We start from the raw sequence: 21,143 nt of genomic DNA, 5'->3' as shown, positions 1-21,143 counted from the left end.
ATGTTCAATCTCAAATAAAATATGGAATTGTCTTCTTGGGAAACTCTAGTGATGCTATCGATTTATTTGTACTACAAAAGAGATGCATTAGAAATATTCTAAACATGAAACAGACAGATAGCTGTAAACAAATTTTTATTGAAAAAAGAATACTTACCTTAGTGAGCTTATACATATATGAAGTAATTATATTTGTTAAGCAAAATATAAACTTATTCGCAGATTTTAACTTATCTCACTTATATGATACCAGAAACAAAAATGCATTAGTGACTGAAAATATAGTAAAATATAGTTATATTCAAAGGAATGTCCCATATTCATTACTAAAAATTTATAATAAATTACCTCTAGATATAAGAAATTTATCGTGCAAAGATATTAGGGTAAAATTAAATAAAATTCTTTTAGACAAAGCATATTATACTTTAAAGGAATTCTTTGAAGATAATATATATTGATTTATTGTCATTATACTATGTATGTATGTATCAGTGCATAAATTGTGTTATTTTGTTCGTGTTTACTTATCAGCAATGTTAGTATTGGTGTGCATCTTGTTTTATATTTAATATTACTTCTTATATTTAAATATTTAACTTTTTTACTATTTTTTACTACATATTGACGAGTTCTACACCCTAAGGGTATTTTGTAATTATTATGCAAAGTGAACTAATAAAGATTTTACTTACTTACTTACTTACTATTTATATGTTATATGAGTTAGTAGTTTCTTGGTACTGTTGCTATCTATTACCGAATTTCTGATGCCTGAGTTTTTTATCAGTTTAATTTGAAATATTTATTAATTTCGTTTTCTAATATTATTCTCAAATAGCTAAAACACCGGGAATTCAGTACTGATACTCTTCCACTGGTTAATAGACCCTTAAGCTCAAAGTAACTTCAGCTTCAAAGTAAGCTTCAATATCGTTTCTAAGTATGAGACCCTCTAGGGTTCCTATTATGAGAGGTGCCTTATAACTGTAAATGCTATAAAACAGTAATTTTTCGGACGAATTCCTCTAAAGCAGTCAGAACACATGTCATGTCACAGCGGAGAAACATTTCGGTGTTCCAATAACTAGCTACAAGTTTTTGGGATACTTGTTAAAAAACTCACTGTTGGTGAAGGCATCTAGGATGAATTAGTTCAATACTGCCTTGAGGAGTGACCTGCAGTCACTGAAGAGACTTCAAATCAGACATGTCCAGCAACTTCAGGAGATTTCAATGACACTGAAGACACTACAAATCGTCTACGTCCAAGAACTTCAGGAGATTTCGATGACACTGAAGACGCTACAAATCATTCACGACCAGGAAATCCAAAAGACGTAAAAAAAGAAGTTTCCGCAAAAATCAGCAATGACAAAGAAGTTCAAGTTTAATGATAATAAAAAAAGGAAAAAATGACAAATCGAATAATACTAATCAGTTAAAGAAAAAGAAGAAAGTTGATTTAAATGATTCGAGTGATGACAGTGACATGAAAGTTGTTTTTGATGATGACAGTGANCGATACAGCCTGGACTAATACTTATACATATTATAAAACATACCTACAATATAATATACAAAAAAATATAATAACATAATATATAGTATTAAAAATATAATCATTACAGATTTCTCCATTATTATAAGTAAATCTTTTGAATATTCCTAAAATTTTGGTTTATAGTTTATAACGTATAATAAATTCTAACCCTTAAAGCCTAACCTAAGTACAAATTCTTTCGGAAAAGAATGACACGGATGACTAAAAGATAGTCTTTTAATTAATTCAAGAAATGTGCTACAAATGTTATTTTTTGTGGATAATTGTTCAAAATTATATTGAAATATCTTTTCAGTGTCACAAATGAGCTCAACAAAGTTACCGTTTGGCATTTGCAATTGTCCAAATAAGGTATCTTCATTTTCATTATTATAAAAAATAAAAATAAATCAACGAAATTATACCTACCCACGCCTATGATTGCAATTCTTACTACCCGTTGTCGTTAGTCGCCTGAACGAACGCCAAAGCCGTCTTTTCCGCTGGAAGGCGGGGCATAAACGCTGCGCGACGAAATCGACGCTAACCGTTTCCGCCAAGACAGTTGGGGAGCTGTATAAGCTGTGGTATTATTCTGCAGTAGTATGCTGCTAGTCCGCTTGCGTTACATGTTTTATTTATGTGTCTAGATATGCTTATAATAAAATGATCAGTATCCTCACGGGGTATATATTTTACCTTAGGCATTAAGACAAAACGGTGGTACTGTTCCAAAATCAAAGGAGGATATCCTCAATTTGATTGTATTTAGTAGATGAAATCTTGGTGGTCATAGTAAGAGATTGACTGCAGCATGCTGGTGGTAGGCCACAGGGTCGATTGGTCCGGAGCCCTTCTATGGCATATCGTCCAGTGTGGTCAGAATGCAGAAAATACTGAGTGTCAAGGCCAGAGCAAAGCTATGCCCAAAATGAGAAGGAATAAGTTGCTAAGTTTGAATAAAATTCTGCTCAGGAAAGTGACGAGACTTATGTCACTGTGACACTGTCACTTTAGGAAACATCCATATACGCTAAAGTTTGTACACAGTCCGGTATGCTGAGGCTGTGATTCGACGGATGAAACCTCTCTGCATATCCTAGACGAGTGCCCTGGGTTTGCACGTAGTTGAATGACGCTGCTGGAAAAATCCTATCTGGAGGTGAAAGCAGTATCGGCAAGGAAGCTTTGGGACTTTGTAAATAAGACAAAATTACTTGCTGAATAAGAGTGACTAGTGGGACGCACACTAAGCCTAATAAGGCCGCAGTGTTATGGGACATGATTAGAACCAACCACAAGAAGAAGAAGAAGAAAAGTACTATTAATACCGATTCATATTAGGCGCTCAGGTCACAATTCACATTGCCACATTACATGTTAGAGTATCGTGCACTTTCAATTTATTCTAGTGTATCATTTTGACTGACATTGATTTAAATGAAATTACAATATTTTTGGATAAGGAAGATGTGCAAAATATGAAAAGGTGGAAAATATGGGTACAGAATATTACTAAAGAACGTAAAACTGTGGAAAATTATTATTTACTCTATATGAAAACCAAAAAATAAAAAGGACATACCGACGGCGAAAGGAACTTTTTCCAGTTAATTAGACTTGACCAAAAAAATTTTGAGAGGTACACAGAGTAATCAGAATAATCAGAATAATATTAAACAATAGCCAAACATCACTTTACTGTGACAGGCTCTTGTTCAGACTGATTCGATGAGCGACAGACCGCTCAGTCTTCATGGCTAAAACAAACAAACTATGAGCACACATTTTAGTCTTTTTGCTGTATATAACTGGGCATTATCTTGCTGGAAACTGAATTCGGTCTAAGATCTTTCAGAAGTTCTTGGATGCAACTCTCGGTATTCATGTTACCCTTAATGAAAAGAGGAAAAGGGGTTGTTGTTGTTTATTGTTAGCCTTGTCCTTGATTTTGACACTAGATCTCTTTTAATTTTCAAAAGACGTACATGATCACTCACAATCTTAAATCCAATTCTAATCCAAGATAATGGTAATGATAAAGAAATTTATCTTGCTCCTGTCGGACAAGTATGGGACATTACTGTCAGTAGCAGTCAAATTTAGCACATATTCCTCCAGATTTGTTGACTTTGATGGTACTTTGTCATGACGTACAAGTAGCCTGAGATGAAATACGAAGACAGGATATTGATTAACTCCACAGAAGCACATTAATATACTGTGGTGGCTCAACACATTGTTAACTTAGATTCATACTTTGTTTGCAGATTACATACTACAACTTCCGAATTAAACCAAAAATTATTGTAAGAAAATCACAGATATTGGATGTTTTCTGTCACTGGTATCTAAGAAAATTTAATTGATAACAAATAAACTCTTCTAACTAATCGTCCAATGATGACCCTTTCATTTCTGTTATTACATATTTATTATTATCATCCTTCATTTCAACTGTTGTATGGAATGAGTTTTCAAAAAATCGGTAGAATAAAGTATTGTTAACTTGAGAGGAACATATTTTGAAATCAAATATTTCGTCTTCCTGCACAAATTATCTTAAATATAAAGTGATTCAAAATTCAGTACAAAGAATTTAGTGGTGTATTTTTAAGGTCATTAAGAATTTCTTTTCCTATAAACGCGTGTCCACAAATGCTTAGTTTTCGATATACAGGGTGTCAAAGTTTTTTATTTTTTTCACTTTTTTAAGAATAATTTCCAAATAGTTTTGAATGTACGCTTAAAACTTGCTTTTGACGCTGCTTGCAGAGGGCGCCACTTATAAGGGTACTCTTGAATTAAATTGGCCCTAACTTTTTTGCTACCCTGGACATTGACGTTTCGTATTAGTGCGTTTATCCCCATATCCATTTTAGGCAAAAAAAAATATACTTGGTAGAAATCTCTCACACCAACCGTTTCGGAGATATTGGCTGATGAAGAGTTAAATGCACACCATATTTTCAAATTTTATAATTATTTACGATGAAAAATTAAAAAATTTTTTTGGACTCACGTTTATAGGAAAAAAGCCTTATTTTGACCTCAAAAATATGCCCCTAAATTTTTTAAACTGAATTTTTAATCAGCCTCTATATTGAGTTGGTTGGTTTGAGTTGGTGTTATTTTATTTTAAAAATATTTCATCTATTTTTTTTAAACACAGTTCCTTTTCAATATTTCCTACTTTTCTACTACTAATTTTAGGGAAGTAAAATAATGAAAAAAACATCAATTGAGATATAGTTTAATGCAGTCGCCCGTTTATAATATTTTGGGTAAAAGGTAAATACTACAGATCCAGAAAAAAAATAAAATAATTTAGGGTGATAAACCAGCTAGAATTTAGAAAACTGTAACTGACATACAAGTACACCAGAGCGCCATGAACCAGTGCATAACACAGAAATATAAACAGATGAATTAATTTTCAGTTTGAAAGTTTTTTTGGAAAAAGACACATACGCACACCAATGACAATTGTTTAACAAGAGAGCAAAATTGATTTGTTTCGTCTTTTTTTTAACTGATTGCTTACAATAAATAGAACAAAATTTTCGTTAGGATGTCCTGTGTAACTGACTGAAATAAAAATGACGTATAAACTGAAGAGATAGATTTTGCTAGTTATTATAGGATCCAGTTGTGCCGTGTCTGTGTCTCTAAGAAAACAACTTGAGGATCGCAAAACAACGTTTGATGATCAATTTGCAAGTAACAGTAATCCTAGGCTTTGCGTATACCTTAGAAATCTGGTCTCCAGCTGACCTGCCCCAGCAGCTTGACGACCTACATTATAGAATTTGACCTCTAATGGCTATGAACATTACATAATACCTAAACAGATCCCAGGATTTGAAGAATTATTATCGGTAAACTCGAAGTGTTAACTAATCAGTTATTAAAGCTTCAAAGAATTAATTATAACATGAACCAACTAGGTACTAATTAGAATTACAATTTATCCAGAGCATCCAAAATTGCATTTCCTAATTTAAGTTCAGAGAAGTTAATGCTAATGTAGATATGTTTTTACAATTACTTTACTTTTAATGTGATCTTTTTATATTCTGTTACAACATTTACTAATATAGTTTTTTTCAGGCATATTGTCATCACATATTCTAGGAAACTGTAAACATGCCCCAACAGGTATTTGTGCAAATTCACTTCTTCTCTTCTCTGAGAAATTCCTAAATACCTATCAGAAGTTTTTATACGTATTTAAAAATTCATAGGAGTTAAAAAAATAAATAAATTGCGTTGACTAGAAGCAAACTTGAATTTTTGTATAGGTGATTTCTAACTGTTATACGCCACGGCTATTCAAAAGAAGTATGGACTGTAAGAACGCGGAAAACAAAAGATGGTTGGAAACGGCTTATCCCTACAAAAGTTTGTCTTCTTATTGAAGGGTCCTTCAGGATGTCTTGAATTTGAAAGCAGGTTTACTAAAGGCACATGGTAAAACAACAAAGATATGAACGCTCTCATGTCTGCATAGGAAATCTAACAGTAATGTGTGTTTCAACAAAAAATCCGCAATGCTTCTCTATTTGAAACGATTTAAAAATAAACTATACCACAATGTTGTTGCAAGAATAAATATTTTGTTTTTTGAATATTTTTGTATTAAATGAAAATTTATACATATCGTTGCGCTTAATCCGTAACACTAAATCTAGCCTGTTGTAGTAGGCGATTCCTATAGAAATTTTAAAGAAGTAAACTTATAAACACTTTGATGTAAATAAAACAGATCCATGGAATTTGCCTCGCCCTTGTAGCCAAATTTAAAGTCGCTCTAACGATAGATGCTATGTTATTTGTAAGTCAAAAACTAGAATTTGTAAGCTGTACAATATAAGGAGATATAGACAAAATGTCAATTTCTCCTCACCTCGCATTGGCTGAAACTCGTTTTTCGTCATTTGTAAGTACCTATTTCTAAGCCCTAAACTAAAATTTGTAAGTTTGAGGAGATTATCAAAACTAAAAAATGGGGGTTAATCTTCCGATTCCGCACTTGAGGTAAATTTTAAATTGTGCTTCTAAGAGATAATACAATATTTGTATGTATTTCTACGTCATAAATTAGAATTTGTAAGTGAATGTATCTCATTAAGGAGACATATGTTTAAAAAAAATGCATCGGAAGTACCCTATGCCCATTTGTAACTATTTGTAAGATATAGGTACATTACAATTTAAGAGTATAAGCGATTTCTTACCGATATATCGATTTAAAAATTTGGGGTCCAAATATTTTGTTCCAAAACTTAGTAAATCCTTTTAATATTACATTATTATCTTATTAATAGAAATGTCTAGTTTTCATCCATTTAGTTGTCACATGAACGACTAGAGACTAAGGAATTAGTAATACTTAATATTTTATATAGATCCAGCAAAATAAAACCAAGTATAGTCTCACTATATCCAAGGTATTTACAAACTTGAAGAGGATAATGTTTTTTTAATAATAAACATTTTCAATAATCAAAATCGGTCGAACCTCTGGACTAGTTTGCTATCTGTATAAATATAGGTGACCAATTGTATGCCGTCCGCTTTTATTGTTCCGGTCTTGTCGCAAACAGAAAAATTAAGCTAAAGTAGGGTAATATGAGACCGTTCCTAATATGACCTCGGTCAATCTTAATGTAGGAATATTTAATACAATAGCAACCTATTAAGGCAAGATCTAAATGTCAGTAGAATAGGTCTTGACAAGACTGATGCGAACAGCTCTCAGACAACTTTAAATAACGAATCTATTATTACTCAAGAAAATAACTTCTTAAAAAGACTAGTTAAAGAATTAGAAGAAAAAAATGATCTAAGACAAAATAAGGCTCTACTGGAACAAAGAGTACTGGAATTGGAAGAAAAACTGGACCAAAGAGGAAAGATAAAAAAGACAAAGGAATTGAATAATAAAGATAGACAAATGTGCCAATTAGACTCAGCTGATCTAGAAACTAAACAGACAAGAACTGAGAGAGAGGAAATCTCCACTCCACAAAGCATAAACTTATTAAATCAACCACCAATAATACATAGCTATAGAGATGCTTTAGTATGCACAGAAAATGTTAAAAACAATACAAATTCACAGAAAAGCAGGAAGATAAAAAAGCGAAGAAAGTTCTTGACAGGAACAGCAAAAACTGAAGATCATGAAGATGACTTCACAGGTAAAGACGAAAATAAAAATAAGAAGGCGTGGTTCTTTATTTCAAGAGTAAAAGACCATGTAACAGGAGAAAAAATAAGGAATTATATTTTACGAAAAACCGGAGTTACAGATGATGAAGAATTAGTGATCAAACATCTCACAACGAAATATGATAATATAAGAAGGGATTGCAAATGTTACCAAGTAGGCATTAAATTTGACCTAAAAGATATGTTATACGACCCAAATTTCTGGCCAAGCGGGGTAGCCTATAGGCGTTTCGATTTTGAAGCGGTCAAGCATGATGAACCTCTTGAGGCGGGTTTTTAAATACAAAAACTAACGAATTACTGTCTACATACACAATATTTCATCAAAATATGCAGTGTTTAAAAAATAAGTTCTTGGAACTAGATTTGTTTACAAGAAGTTTGGAAAATCAACCAGCCATCTTATGTATAACAGAGCATTGGTATACATCTGAAGAAATATTCTGCATGCACCTGGATGGTTATAATATAGCATCTGTATGGTCTAGAGAAAATGTAAAGAACGGTGGTTCCTGTATATTTGTAAGAAATGACATTGTATATGAGGAGGTATACGATTTAAAACAAAAAAGTCTTGAATGTAATGTAGAGTGTTCGTCTGTTGTTTGTCGGGAATTAAAATTGCTAATTTTGTGTATATATAGACCCCCTAAGGGTAATTTAGATATATTTTTTCAAACACTAGCGGAAATACTAAATCTAGCACATAATTCTTTTAGAACATATAAAGTTATCTTATGTGGAGATTTCAATATTGATCTACATATTAATGCTAACATAAATGCCCAAAATTTTAGGAATTTGTTACTTATGTACAATTTAAAGCAAACTATATTTGATCCTACTAGAATAACAAAAAATTCTCAGTCATTGATAGATAATATATTTATAAACTTTGATAATGCTCATATAGGTAAAGTAATTACAACAGCTTTATCTGATCACGAGGGCCAGTTACTGGAACTTGAGGCACCTGAAACAAAAAAAACTAAAATAAACAAAAAGAGAATTTTTTCAGAAACTAAAATGCAACAATTTAAACAAGAACTGCAAAAATATGATTGGGCTGATGTTTATTGCGCGGAAGACCCAAATAAAACATTTAACAGATTTGTAAGTACATTTAAAAATATTATGAATATACTTTTTCCGGTAAAAACTTTGAGAGAAATGAAAAAATCAAAAAACTGGATCACCCAAGGTATAAAGATATCTTGCAGAAATAAAAGAAATATGTATGTACAAAAAAGGAATCGCGAAATATCTACTGAAATATATAAACAGTATTGCAGTATTCTCAAAAAAGTCATATACACGGCAAAAACATGGGCACATATGTCATATATTGAGTCAACAAAAAACAAAGGAAAAGCCATTTGGAATTTGGTGAAAACTTTTAGTGGAAAAAAAACTAAAAACGACGATACGATATTAAAAAATATTGATATTGCTGAAAAAAATAAAATAAAAGTTTTGAACAATGTAAATAACTTCTTTGCAAATCAAGGCGATCAAGTCAATCACATTAATCATATTAATGTTGAAAAAGACAATCAATTTTCCGATAACACCATATTTTTACTTCCGACCGACCCAAATGAGGTCTACAATGTAATTATGAGTTTAAAAAACACTAATTCTGTAGGGGAAGATGAAATACCAGTTAAATTACTTAAATTTACAGCGGCTGAAATATCAATTCCACTAACATACTTAATTAATTTAACATTAAAAACAGGAACTTTTCCTGAAAATCTTAAAATTGCCCATGTTAAGGCCGTGTATAAAAAAGGTGAAAAAAGTCTAAGGAACAACTATAGGCCTATTGCATTACTGTCAAATATAAGCAAAGTTTTTGAAAAAATAATCTATAACAGAATATTACATTTTTTGGAATGTCATGATCTGCTTACAGATGCACAAAACGGGTTTAGGAAAAATAAAACAACAACTAGGGCTATATATCAGGCATTGTGTGAAATTACAAGATTATTAAATGAAAAAAACAGTACCATGGCTGTATGCTTGGATTTATCCAAAGCGTTTGATTCTGTGGATCATGACATTCTAAATAAAAAGATTCAAATGTATGGCATTCGAGGTGTTGCCTCAGAATTGATAAAATCTTACCTGCTGAATAGGAAGCAGTGTGTTGTAGAAACGGACGATACTGGCGCTCTCATAAAATCAAACGTAGTATTAATAGAAAGGGGTGTACCTCAGGGGTCGATATTGGGTCCTTTGTTGTATATTTTATACACAAATGACCTGCCCTCAACAGTTGATGTAAAAACTATTATGTATGCTGATGATACATCTATAATAATCGGTAATAAAAATAAGGAATACCTAAAACAAATGGTGACCGCCACATTGGATTCCCTGGGAGACTATTTCTATAAAAATAATTTAAAATTAAATAAAGAAAAAACACAAATAATCAACTTTACATACAAAAAGGAGGATAATGAGATTATACATACTACTGGCAATGACATCATAACATCTATGAATAGCACCTCCTTTTTGGGGGTAAAGATTGATTCACGTTTGAACTGGAAAACCCATGTAGACCATGTTGGTCAAAAGATCGCTAAATACTGTTATGCTCTAAAAGTAATAGCTCAAAATATTAATATTCCTACAGCATTTATAGCATACCATGCATATGTTCAATCTCAAATAAAATATGGAATTGTCTTCTGGGGAAACTCTAGTGATGCTATCGATTTATTTGTACTACAAAAGAGATGCATTAGAAATATTCTAAACATGAAACAGACAGATAGCTGTAAACAAATTTTTATTGAAAAAAGAATACTTACCTTAGTGAGCTTATACATATATGAAGTAATTATATTTGTTAAGCAAAATATAAACTTATTCGCAGATTTTAACTTATCTCATTTATATGATACCAGAAACAAAAATACATTAGTGACTGAAAATATAGTAAAATATAGTTATATTCAAAGGAATGTCCCATATTCATTACTAAAAATTTATAATAAATTACCTCTAGATATAAGAAATTTATCGTGCAAAGATATTAGGGTAAAATTAAATAAAATTCTTTTAGACAAAGCATATTATACTTTAAAGGAATTCTTTGAAGATAATATATATTGATTTATTGTCATTATACTATGTATGTATGTATCAGTGCATAAATTGTGTTATTTTGTTCGTGTTTACTTATCAGCAATGTTAGTATTGGTGTGCATCTTGTTTTATATTTAATATTACTTCTTATATTTAAATATTTAACTTTTTTACTATTTTTTACTACATATTGACGAGTTCTACACCCTAAGGGTATTTTGTAATTATTATGCAAAGTGAACTAATAAAGATTTTACTTACTTACTTACTTACTATTTATATGTTATATGAGTTAGTAGTTTCTTGGTACTGTTGCTATCTATTACCGAATTTCTGATGCCTGAGTTTTTTATCAGTTTAATTTGAAATATTTATTAATTTCGTTTTCTAATATTATTCTCAAATAGCTAAAACACCGGGAATTCAGTACTGATACTCTTCCACTGGTTAATAGACCCTTAAGCTCAAAGTAACTTCAGCTTCAAAGTAAGCTTCAATATCGTTTCTAAGTATGAGACCCTCTAGGGTTCCTATTATGAGAGGTGCCTTATAACTGTAAATGCTATAAAACAGTAATTTTTCGGACGAATTCCTCTAAAGCAGTCAGAACACATGTCATGTCACAGCGGAGAAACATTTCGGTGTTCCAATAACTAGCTACAAGTTTTTGGGATACTTGTTAAAAAACTCACTGTTGGTGAAGGCATCTAGGATGAATTAGTTCAATACTGCCTTGAGGAGTGACCTGCAGTCACTGAAGAGACTTCAAATCAGACATGTCCAGCAACTTCAGGAGATTTCAATGACACTGAAGACACTATAAATCGTCTACGTCCAAGAACTTCAGGAGATTTCGATGACACTGAAGACGCTACAAATCATTCACGACCAGGAAATCCAAAAGACGTAAAAAAAGAAGTTTCCGCAAAAATCAGCAATGACAAAGAAATTCAAGTTTAATGATAATAAAAAAAGGAAAAAATGACAAATCGAATAATACTAATCAGTTAAAGAAAAAGAAGAAAGTTGATTTAAATGATTCGAGTGATGACAGTGACATGAAAGTTGTTTTTGATGATGACAGTGATGGCGAGAAGTTCTATGATATAGAATGTCTTTTATGTACAAGCCCCTGTATTCAGCAGACAAACAGTGGGTTAAGTGCAGAACATAAATTTTATTTCGGTTTTTGAAGGTATATTTTAAAATTATTGATTGAAAATCCTTTGGTCTCAACTAGAAAGGGGCTGAAAATCTTGAGTTATATTTCACCAGTTAAATATTTATTACTATCAAGTGATCATAGCTTTATAGACGCATGTAGTCTTCATAAATGATTACATACCACGTAAACAGCAATTTTATTTGGAGCAGTAATTTTATTTCCTTCACGTTAGCAAATTAAATTTCGGTAAAATTAAAAATTATTAAAACAAAAAGATAAACATTACAATAATTACAACATTCTGTTTCACCGGCTGGTGATTGGTGTAATATTTCTCGATATTTTATTCAACCAATCAACAATCGCATTACCTCAAGCGTAGGCGCAACGGTTTCATTGTTCACTGTAAACGAATCTTTAATATTGATGATGGTTTTAGGGATTTTTAGTTGATAGTACCAGCCGTGTAATATTGATTGCCTAAGCTAGGCGGCCACGCAGCTTGTAATCATTTATGAAGGCTCTATATCAACAGAGTTCTGTATATTCTAATAGAGCCATAGAAACCCAGAATCGAAACAAATTTCTTCTTAAAATTATTTTCTGTTGCCAAAAATATTATTTATAGTAACAAAAGGCATAGGTTTAAGGAACAGAAAATATTTATAGATTGTGGCCATTCAACTATTTTGGCCTGCATGGAAACAAAATACGAATTAGTCAATCTGTACTTGCACAATTTATAATTAAAACAGGAATTAGTATGACATAACAATAATTATCAAAGAAAAATAGTGAATTGAAATCTCCCCCACTGTGAAATTTCTAAAGCAGCACGCAAATGATACATTTATCTTTTTTTGTGTAATAACGAAGACACAAACACAAATTTAAATTTTACGTTTCACTCGGCAGGTGGTCCAAAGAGAACATTTATTACCTCGCAATGACAGGGGCTGACTTGCAATAGAAATACAGAGACGTGACAAGCGCCAAAGAAAACTGATATGGAGCGACAGTCATTATCAATGTGTCTTCCTTTGTTCGTGAAATCTAGAAAGTTTTAATTCGGTCTGGAAAAAGTGACAATCCTTTTCAACGGCGATATTTCGGTCAAATCGATGACCCGGTGAAGGTGTCTTATATAAGATAAAGCGTGGACGTAGATAATTTTTTTACCTAGTCAATATATAGCAGACACATTTGACGCCTTCCACAGTTTTTACTTAGAAATAAAAAAACCGTTTTGTCACTTATAATTCTATTGAAAGTGGCGTATTATTTCCGGGAAATCTTTCGAAGTCACGATAGATACTTTCAAAATAATTTTCTTAAGAAATTTGTATCGAAGAAATAAGAAAATAAAGTATAACAATGGTGTTTAGCCACATACAAATCATTAATTATTACTCTTGTTTTCTGAAGTGCGTTTTATTCAAAGAGAAAGTTGATATCCAAATTCACTGAAAATATTGAAACCTACGTAAAAATCGAATTAAACAGATTGAGCTAACTTTACCTAACTAGAATTATCAAAAGTTGCTTTACAAAAAAAAAACGGAATGTTTACTGTTTTCAGAGGGTTTCCGTATTTATCTCATTAAGAGATAAGTTTTTGGGATCCCTTGTTAACGGGATTTTTTGTTCAGCACAAAGCGAAACTCCCTATATATGTCGTGAAATACAAACACTTAATTTTGACCCTTTAATTGTCTGCATTTTCAATATATTTTTAGTTAGGCAAAAATAGTTTCACGAAATCAACCCTTACAGATCCTGTTGGCGTAAGGATTTATTTAGTTAATTTTTTTGCAGGTAGCAATGTGGCCAAACAATTTTAGAAGTGAAAGTGTCGTATGAAACCTGAATTGAACAAGAAGGTCAATCAATTGTATTCATGATAAATATCCAACTTGAGCGTGTCCTTGACATATTGTCACTACCAGAATGAATGGAAAGAACACATTTATTATAAACTGTTTTATTCGGTGCGAAAAAAATGAAAAGTTTGAAAACATATTTTTGTCTATAAATATTATGTAAACAGCTTTGAAACTGTTTTGATTGATATCACAAAAAATGTCCAAAAAAATATTACACATCGCACATTATTCATACCATTTAGAAACAATAAGTGTATTACTCAACCTATGGGAATGCATTCAATTGGAAATGCTTCTTGCAATATCTTGCATATCTAAAATTACCCTACCCAACAAAATTTACTGGGTCACAGTTACCGCAGAACTATCCCTTTACTGATAGATGGACGTGGAAATTTATAAGTTACGAGCGTCATGGGGGATGGAAATCTTCCACCGTCGCAGAAGGTTATATCGAAAATACTATTCAGGATAAAGTAAATACAGCAAATAAATTTCTTAATGCAGAAAATAAACAAAACGAACCCAGTATTATCACTACATTTATAAAACAAAGTCCTCCGCCGCGTCTGTCTGTCTGTTCGCGATAAATTCAAAAATTACTGCACCGATTTTCATGCTGTTTTCACCAATATATAGAGTGGTTCTCGAGGAAGGTTTTAGTATATAATTTGTTAAGTTTTTGTATACATTAACGATATTTGTTGGAGGTGTCGGAAAAAAATAAGCCGTCTGGGAGCTTTCAACGAAAACGCTGCCTAAACCCTTTGAGATATAACAAAATAATGTATGGTGGAATTGTGTATCTTATATAGGTCTACAGAAAAGTCCGCGATGGCATATGTCTATCTCTTAAGGATAACATACTATATCCATTTTAATACTTTAAAAAATGGGCAATTATAAAGCGGTAATTGGAAAGCTATTTACACAAATACGGTATTAATCCTTATCATTTTAAATACGTTAGTTGGCTTGAGCATTTCATGAAGATTATTTTTTCCCTTTACACCATGCAAATTAAATGAATACCTTAGGAGATATAGCAAAATCAAAATAATGCGCAACGAAATTAATTTCGTGTCGCCGTGATTCGACCGGGCCGCGCGGGCGCCCCGTGACCCCGCGCCTCGCGTCCGAGCCGGGGGGGTCCGAAAGTTTATGTAGTGTATCAATGTATGGTGGAATTGTGTATCTTATATATGCCTACAGAAAAGTCCGCGATGGCATATGTCTATATGTTAAAGATAACATACTACCTATATCCATTTTAATACTTTAAAAAATTGGCAATTATAAAGCGGTAATGTAAAAGCTATTTACACAAATACGGTATTAATCCTTATCATTTTAAATAAGTTAGAGGCTTTAAGCATTTCATGCACATTATTTTACTCTTTTACACCATATAATTTAAATGAATATCTTAGGAGTAATCGCAAAAAAATTACGGACGCGAGAATAAAATTCAAGCGCCTCGCTTCGCTTGATGCGATCGCCGACCCTCCCCCCGCACCGTCTTGCCTACTGTTTAGCTAATAAGCCGAACGATAACGCGCGCGTGATCCTTTAATAAACTGACTTGGAGCGAATGGAGGTGACGACTGACGACTGTGTTTTCTTTCTGGGTGTTGTTGGAAAGTTATAATTGCGTTCGATATTTTAAGGTCACATTTTTGTTTTGTATTTGTTGTCTTTAGGTAGTCGGAACATACATAGATACTTGCAAACATACTTTTATTTCATTGAGTTTTAATAATTTGTTTGTTTTTTTCTTATTGTGAATCATTTAAAACTTCATAGTCGCATTTTTGTTTCGTGTTTGTTTTCTTTAGGTAGTTAGATACCTAACTACTTACTTATTAATTAAAATTGATAGTCCTGAACATAGGTACTTTAATTTAATTCGTTTTGTTTTCACATTGTTGGTAGTTACCTATATTGTTTTAAATTTAAAGGTTTTGCATTTTTAGTTTTGAGTTCGTTTGTTGTCTTTAGGTATATAGATATATCGTGAATTATTTTAAAATTAATATTAGGGTCGCATTAGATGAAAGATGATTGATTTTTTGTTTGTTACGATTTAACTCAAAAACTACTCAACCAATTTTACCGAAAGCTACATATCCTCGGAGTAACATAGGCTATTTTATATTTGCCCGTGCTAGTTGATTATACAAATATTATGATTTCTAAATTGACCCGAACATCAACATTTAGTAATTGCATAACTGCACTTTCGACATAAATAACGAATAAGTTATATTTCTCATACAAAGGAGAAGGACCGTTAAACGTGATTTCAGCCAAATTGGAAAAATAAATAAAATACATGTCTTATAGACTGGGGCCAGAAAAACAAAATTCAAACGATTTTAGTTCAAATAGACTCACCCCCCACCATCCACTGCCCTATACCCCCCAATAACCGACCCACATTCAACTACTATTACAGGTACTAATGGCAGAAAAATATTCGTTTACCGCGCCCCTAGGGCCAAATAAGCAGTATTCCGTTGATTTTTGGCCAAACGGATTCGATACCCATCTTCCCATAATTCTAATCACGTTCAACTATTGTGACAGCGAGAAAACTCAAACTGAAGCTAGCGCTCGAACAGGCAAGCTCAACCTGAATAACGGACTGGTAGAGTGCAATTACACCATCGTCAGGAAAACTCAAACTGAACCTCTGACAGGCAAACTAAATGTGAACCTCGGACAAGGAAACACTAACTGAATCTCAGGCATGAAATCTGGATCTCAAACAAAAGTTCGGACTGCCAAAACCAGGCTGAAGCACTAACAACATACTCAAACTGAAGATTAATCAGATAAATCCAAGCTGAAGCTTGAAAAACTCAAACTGAAACTCCTGCAATGAAGCTCAAACTCTAATAGAAGCTCTAGCTGGTCAAACAATGCTGAAGCTCCGTCAGGCAAACGCAAACTGATGCTCAGATAGGTAAACTAAACTCGTGCTGCTTCGTGCACCGCCTTTGGGCTTTTGCCAATAACAAGCAACAGCATTTCTTTCATTAGAGTAAATCTCTTATAAATGCTAAAAACCTTTTGTTGACTGTCAGTTTCTACTATTGGCGTAACCCAGGAACAACGACGTGGACGTGGTAGATTATTGCTCCTTTTGGAGTAGTTTTTTGATGTGAGTGTCCTTACCTCTCACAAATCGGATTTTTACTCACCTTCTTCCTCTTCTGAAGTTTCTTCATTTTCTCCTTCATCTTCTCCAGAAGACTCACTTTCAGTGTAAATACATGCGTCTCATAAGTAATTAGAGTATGCGTTATACTGTGGGGAATTTTCAAAATGCCGGTAGTGAAGAGTAATTTTTGTCATAGTAGTTGGACATGAGTAGGAAAGGTGGGTTGGATCCGTTTAGCTCAAAACAAGTGAATACTGCTTGTCTGGCTCTAAGGATGTGTCAATAGTTATTTACACCATAAAGGAGGTAAGTATTATTTACCAGTCGAGGCCGATTTTGCGCCCGAGTGGAGCGAGTGCTGGCAATAGAATCCTAGACTGGTAAATTATAACGAGCATTCAAATAAAAACGTGGTCGAAGTTGGCTCTGACACATTGGACGTAGGGAGTAGCTTATAGCGACCAACTTAACCTCATTTCTCAACGAGCTGTATAGCAGCTGTCAGTTTCAATAACGTTAATGACTATATAACTTTATTTTAAAGAATAATCGTGATAACAATAACAAACAATTAAAGGAGCTGCGGAAAGTGTCCCCCTCCTTTTTATAACAATAAATTAAAGCTGCTGCTGAAAGTGTCCCCCTCCTTGTTCCAAGCACTTTTCACACCTGTTCCTCAAAGAATTAAAGACATTTTCTAAGATGCTCGGGGTATTGTTAATTTCACGAATCTTGTCTATAAGTCGAGCCTGCAGATGGTTTAAATCAGGAATAGGCAGTTCAAAAATAGTGTTTCTATGGTAAGGCCACAAAAAGAAATCACACGGCGTAATATCACATGACCTTGGTGGAAATTCATGTTCAGCATTGAGACTTATTAGTCGATTTTGGAAAACTTCCCTCAACATATTCATCGTCTCGCCTGCCGTATGTGCCCTTGCGCAAATGTTAAAAGTAAAAGTTTGTAATTTCGTTTTCTTCCAGCTGGTTAACAAAATGAGCGATAATTTCTTCTCTATACCTTTGCGCAGTAAGAGTACCATTAAAAAAAATAGGTCCATAAATCCTCCTTCAATTGAGAGCACACCAAACTCCAATTTTTTGAGCGTGTAGAGGGCCCTCGACAAAAAAGTTATCTGGTTTTTCAGAAGACCATATTCTCATATTCTGTGAGTTTACGTAACCACTTAAATGAAACCAGGTTTCATCAGAAAAAAAGGTGATATTATGAAGTTCACCGTAGTTGTTTAAAAACCATTCACAAAATACAGCCCGTCGCGGAAAATCAACTTCATGAAGTTCTTGCTGACAAGTTAAACGATAGGAGAACAAACGCAAATCTTTTTTTAACACTGTGTGGCAGGTACCGACTGATACTCCCACCATTTGTGATAAAACACGTACAGAAGTTCTTGGCGCATTTTCCATTATTTGTTGGACATTTTCTTTTAATTCTTCAGTCCGCTTTTTAGGTCGGCCGCTTCCTTCTTTTCTTGTTACACTGCCCGTTTCACGAAAAACATTAACACAACGCTGAACTGCACTTTGAAAAATTTTGTACTCAACAACGCCGGGAAATTGATTTTGAAATTCTATGAAACATTCCTCAATAGAATACTTCCATATTCCATCAATCTTGCGTCCATTTCTAAAGTAGGACTCTATGATAAACACTTTTTGTTCTTGAGAAAACACCATTTTAAACGCTTTTTAAAACGAAAATATTCAAATTGATAGCGGCGATATAGCGCTTTGACAGATGACGTTTAAGTTCATTTCTATACGCTACGCCCTACGTCCAAATTTTCAGAACCAACTTGACCACGTTTTTATTTGAACGCTGGTTACTTAACTGCTGCATGGTGTATAACCCTTTATCTGCTCCCAGAGTTCTTTATGGTTCATGAAATAAAGATTAGGTTTTATTTTTTGACATTTCTTAATCAATTCATTTTTACATTATTCGAAATCTTGCAAAGTCGTCTTGGTTGTTTGGATTTTGTCGTTTCTAAGGTGTTTATAAACAAAGCTACATAAAAGTTGCAGTTTTGCTGGATTTGAATTATTATTTCTAAATGAGTGATTTTCAAATAGACAATGCAGCAGATGCTGCCTGCGAATTTTTATTGCCCGAGAAGTCGAAAGTGGGCTACGGAGGAGCATACAGAAATTTCAAAGAATGGTGCCAGAACAAAAATACTGGTGTTTCTGAAATGTCACTGCTAGCATATTTTATGGAGAAGTCAAGATCTTTAAAGTCATCGACGAGTTTATGGAGTGAATACTCAATGATTAAGTCAACTATTTTTATAGAGGAGAACATGGATATATCAAAATGCTACGTACGTTTACAATTAATTCTCGTCTGGGTTCTGTTTTCACCTAGAAATTCTCAAGAAATATATCAAGATTTGATTGGAAATTAAAATCGAAATTTCACGCTTTTTTATGCGCTATCAAGCAGGTAGATGTTAGAACCAATCTGTCGGCAAGAATACCCTTTCTATGATTTCTAATAAGATTGCACAGTTTTTGAAACTAGAACATCCTGAAACATATACAAGCCGTTCATTATGAAGAACATTGCAATATTACTGGCTAATACAGGAGTTGATGTATTAGCAATCAAGAGGCATGGTGGGTGGAAATCAGCCACAACCGCAGAAAGTTATGTTGCTGACAGTTTAAGTAGCAAAAATAAAATAGCCAACAGGATTCTTTACAATGACACTTCAACTCCAGGTTCTAGTAGTACGTCGCATCATGCTGTTTTAATGGATCAGTCGGATAATATTGAGCCTCCGGTGACTGAAATGGCGCGGTCAAACCATTTTGAGAAAAATGTGACAATTAGTAAACGCGAGGGGAAAAATTATGCAGATTTTATAAATGTTACTAATGTAATAACTGTACAATTACTATAAATATTCATTCATAATAATTAACAATATGTAATGTAATATTTCTATTTATTTGTTCATAAAATATGCATTTATAACTCGAAATCACTTTTTTCCCTAGTTAGTTCAGTTACCTCACTTACCTCCTGTTGTCCATAGCAACTTCCACTTCTACGGTAAAATCCACTTGCCTCCTTAAAAACAGTGTATTAATAATCTATTTACCACAGTGGGAGCAGATAAAAGTCATTTTTCTGTAGTTACTACCTGTCACAGTAGTTGGATGTGAGTCGGTTATGTAGGGCACTGAATGGTGGGGAGTGGGTCCGTTTGCGCTAATAATTTAACTTTGTTTGTTTGGCCCCAAGCTATAAAAATTGGGCCGAAAACCGACCTTAATGACCCTCCTTTATGACCCATAAATATTCTTTTGTAATTTCATTACTGTCAAATTGTTGCGACAACACAAAAAATTTTGTACCCACCGCACACAGAAAGTGTATTTACAGGGCTATCATGCTTTTCAGCAAGAAATGAAAATGAAAATATGAAATCTGCATGCTCGTCCCGCAAAGGGACTTTTTGATTATGTATTACTGGTTATTGAAAGCGCATGTTTTCTAGATTTTATCAAGCGGTGGCGACAAAGTAAGCCATTAGACTAAAACAGTCCTTCATAAACATAGACTTTTCTTTGTCAAACAAAAAAGGTTACTTTAATTAGTGACAGTGATTGTAACAAAAATAATATATTGAATCTCATTTTATCATAAGGCAAATCCCCTTGTTATAAATTGAAAGTGAGTATATTACAGAGCGACGCTCTTACCCAAATTATTATTTATTAAAGCCAACTAGGGCGCTACTACCTGTAGTTACCAACCAATTACATATTAACGTAGCGCTGAGTTGAGTTTAATCACAGCTATACGTCATTTAGCAGGGAGATAGAAGGAAATTGGGAGTAAATAGAACTGCGGAAAAGACCCAAACAAACAAGCGTCTAAGGAGTTAATCTAAGTGGAACAAAAGTAGATTTAATATGATGTAATTAAAAGCTACCTTAGCCCCAGGAAAAGTTACATTCGAAAGAAGTAGTAAATAATAAAGTAGGTACAATGCACCACTACATACCTGTTCAAAATAAAAGTAT

The 21,143-nt window shown here is 33.1% G+C and overlaps 1 long non-coding RNA gene across 1 annotated transcript; it reads right to left on the bottom strand.

Moving 5' to 3' along the window:
* Positions 1 to 8,670: 8,670 nt before the first annotated feature.
* LOC111691515 lies at positions 8,671 to 11,110 on the bottom strand. The gene is made up of 3 exons (XR_002762968.1): positions 10,261 to 11,110; positions 9,908 to 10,126; positions 8,671 to 8,750 (listed from the first exon to the last, which is right to left on the bottom strand). It is a non-coding gene; the product is annotated as an uncharacterized LOC111691515 (long non-coding RNA).
* Positions 11,111 to 21,143: the final 10,033 nt, after the last annotated feature.

Source organism: Anoplophora glabripennis, unplaced genomic scaffold, assembly GCF_000390285.2.
Source record: "Anoplophora glabripennis isolate ALB-LARVAE unplaced genomic scaffold, Agla_2.0 scaffold150, whole genome shotgun sequence".
Lineage (NCBI taxonomy): Eukaryota > Metazoa > Arthropoda > Insecta > Coleoptera > Cerambycidae > Anoplophora > Anoplophora glabripennis.
The sequence above is the reverse complement of the archived record's forward strand: the minus strand, read 5'-3'. Positions and strand labels throughout refer to the sequence as shown.